The sequence below is a fragment of the Euphorbia lathyris genome, chromosome 10 (assembly GCF_963576675.1).
Source record: "Euphorbia lathyris chromosome 10, ddEupLath1.1, whole genome shotgun sequence".
Lineage (NCBI taxonomy): Eukaryota > Viridiplantae > Streptophyta > Magnoliopsida > Malpighiales > Euphorbiaceae > Euphorbia > Euphorbia lathyris.
Window position 1 is genome coordinate 13,811,039 of NC_088919.1, and position 3,700 is coordinate 13,814,738.

A 3,700-nucleotide genomic window follows, 5' to 3' on the forward strand; every position below is an offset into this window, starting at 1 on the left:
GAATCACCGCAAATCAGTTTGAAATTAAGCCAGCTTTGCTTAATATGTTGCAAAATAATGTAACATTTTACGGGTTACCTAACGAAAATCCTAACACCCATTTAACAAATTTCCTAGAAATTTGTGACACATTTAAAATCCCAGATGTGACTGCAGAAGCAATCAAACTTCGCCTCTTTCCTTTCACTTTGAAGGATAGAGCCAAAGAATGGTTAACTTCTATGCCAGCCGCAACTTTTGACACTTGGGAACAATTAGCCCAAGCGTTTTTATCTAAATATTTTCCTTTAGCAAAAACCGCAAGAGTCATAAAGGAGTTAACATCTTTTTCTCAAAATGATAATGAGACCCTTTATGAAACTTGGGAACGTTTTAAAGAACTTCAACGTTTATGCCCACACCACCAATTACCCGCTGAACTTTTAATGCAAACATTTTACAATGGACTGAATCCTACAACTAGGGGTTCATTAGATGCTATGTCGGGAGGGTTATTTATGAAGAAAACATCAGCCCAAGCGAGAGAACTTTTGGAGGAAATGGCAATCAACAGCAGTATGTGGCCCGCGGAACGTGGACATATGCCGGTAGCAAAACCATCATCCTCAATCTCATCGTCAGTTAAAGGTATAGTTGAACTTGATCCAGTCGCGATGCTACAAGCCCAATTTTCTACTTTATCGCACAAAATTGACAAGTTTATGGCACCACGCGATACCAATGGTAATCCAATCCAAACGGATGTGGACTACGAAAATATGAGTGAGATCGAACAGGTAAATTTTATCCAAGGGCAAAACCAAACTAATAATCCTTATTCTAATACTTATAATTCTGGATGGAAGAATCATCCTAACTTTAACTGGAAAGATAACAGTAACAATAATATTAGTGCTAATCAAAATCGTACCACTAATTATCATAATCAGTCAAGAGATACGATTAGCACTTTATCTTCTAAAATCGACAAGTTTATAGATGCTATCAGTGGAAAAATAAGTAATCACGACGATGGTTTTAAACGGATAAATTCGATCAGCTTATTAAAAACCACTCATCTAGCATCCATAATTTGGAGGTTCAAATTGGTCAACTTGCTAAATCAATTCCATCCCGAAAAGAGGGAAGTCTTCCCAGCCATACGGAAGAAAATCCGAAAGAGCAGGTGAAGGCTATTACTCTTCGTTCAGGAAAAAATTATCAAGGGCCTGAAATGCCCAAAGATGCAATATTACCAGGAACTGATTTACCAAAGTCCAAAGAAGATATCTTAAACACAAATAATTCACAATTTGACACAGGTACCAAAACTTTTGTACCCAAACCACCTTTTCCGCACAAAGTCCGAAATAAGGACTATGATAAACAACTTCTAACGTTTTTGGATAAACTTAAAAATTTGCATATCAATTTGACGTTTATGGATGCAATAACACAAATTCCTAACTATGGTAAGTTTTTAAAGGATTTGATTTCAAAGAAAATCAGTTGGGAAGGAATTTCATCCATTTCGTTAACTGAAGACTGTAGTTCAATAGTATCAAGTAATTTGCCCACTAAACTCAAGGATCCCGGATGTTTTACTATTCCGTGTAAGTTGGGAGATATTGAATTCCCAAGTTGTCTTTGTGATTTAGGAGCAAGTATAAACTTAATGCCATTGTCTATTTTTAACAAGTTAGGTTTAGAAGAAGATATCAAACGTACCAATATGGTTTTGCAATTAGCGGATCAAACAACTAAAAGGCCGTATGGTATAATTGAAGATGTTTTAGTCAAAGTCGATAAATTTATTTTTCCTACCGATTTTGTTAAATTAGACTTTGCATATGATGTAAATTGCCCTTTAATTTTTGGTAGACCGTTTATGAACACGGGACGCGCTCTAGTAGATGTGTCGGAAGGGAAGGTAGTTTTAAGGATAGGAGAAGATAAGGTCGAGTTTAATATGAACAAAGCGATGAAATACCCTATGGAGGAATTCACTTGTATGAAACTTGATTTAGTCGAAGAATGTGTCAATGATATAATTCAAAGTGAAGAAATAATTGAACCTATAATAGATGAGGAATTAGATGATAAGGACCCAGAGCCTTTGATTAGAGAAGATGGACCAGTTCCGCCTTCAATTGTAACACCCCCTAAATTAGAACTTAAAGAGTTACCCAGTCATTTGAGGTACGCTTTCTTAGGCGAAGGCGATTCTCTACCTATAATTATTTCTAACAAATTAACAAGCGATCAAGAAGAAAAATTGAAAGAAGTTGTTAGAAATAGGATAGGAAGTATGGGATGACAAATTTCAGACTTAAAAGGAATAAATCCTAGTATAGTAATGCATAGAATTCACTTAGAAGAGGATAAGCCACCTAAAGCGGATAGGCAAAGACGCTTAAATCCGAACATGAAGGAAGTAGTCAAAAATGAGATTACTAAACTTTTAGACAATGGAATCATTTATCCGATCTCGGATAGTGAATGGGTTAGTCCAATCCATTGTGTACCTAAAAAGGGAGGCATAACTGTTGTAAGAAATGATGAAGGTGAACTGATACCTACACGAACCACCACCGGTTGGAGGGTTTGTATAGACTATAGGAACCTAAATAGAGCAACTAGGAAAGATCATTTTCCTCTACCTTTCATTGATCAAATGATCGAAAGGATAGCAGGTCATGCATTTTACTGTTTTCTAGACGGTTATTCCGGATTCTTTCAAATTTACATTTACCCGGATGACCAAGATAAAACAACCTTCACATGTCCTTACAGAACATTTGCATATAGGAGAATGCCTTTTGGTCTATGTAATGCACCAACAACTTTTCAACGATGTATGACAGCAATCTTTAATGACTTCATTGAAGACAAAAAGGGAGTTGAAAACCTGGTCGCCGATCATCTATCAAGACTTGAGGATGAAAACGGTTCCATCGGTGAAACATCAGGCATTCGAGATGATTTCCCCGATGAACATCTCATGCAATTACAAAGTGTCATAACTCCATGGTATGCGGATATAGCCAATTACTTAGCTGCACATGTTGTGCCAGATGGATTGACTTACCAGCAAAAGAAGAAATTCTTTTCAGAAGTTAAGAAATAATTTTGGGAAGATCCATTCTTGTTCAAAACATGCGGCAATGGAATATTTAGGAGATGTATTAGTGAGTTTGAATATGAATCTATAATATTAGAATGTCATGCTAGCGCTTACGGAGATCATAATAGCGTAAGCAAAATAGCAGCTAGAATACTTGAATGCGGATTCTTTTGGCCTACTCTGTTTAAAGATGTCCGTTCATTTATTCTCCGCTGTGATAAATGTCAAAGAACGGGGAATATAGGAATGAAAGATGAGATGCCTCTTAAGAACATATTGGAAGTTGAAATCTTCGACGTATGGGGAATTGATTTCATGGGTCCTTTTCCTCTTTCTTTTGGCAAAAATTATATATTAGTAGCTGTAGATTATGTTTCAAAGTGGGTTGAAGCAATTGCAACCCCGACAAATGATTCTAAAGTAGTTGTTAAGTTTTTAAATTCAATATTCTGTCGATTTGGAGTTCCTAGAGTTATGGTAAGCGACGGTGGTACCCACTTCGTAAATAGAGCTTTTGAGTCACTTATGAAAAAATACGGAGTACACCATCGTATCTCTACACCGTACCATCCTCAAACGAATGGTCAAGCAGAAATT

At 36.4% G+C, this 3,700-nt stretch overlaps 1 non-coding gene across 1 annotated transcript; it reads right to left on the reverse strand.

The window, feature by feature from the left end:
- Positions 1-302: 302 nt before the first annotated feature.
- LOC136210059 (small nucleolar RNA R71) lies at positions 303-409 on the reverse strand. Its single transcript, XR_010677770.1, has one exon. It is a non-coding gene; the product is annotated as a small nucleolar RNA R71 (small nucleolar RNA).
- Between the last annotated feature and the right edge of the window lie 3,291 nt (positions 410-3,700).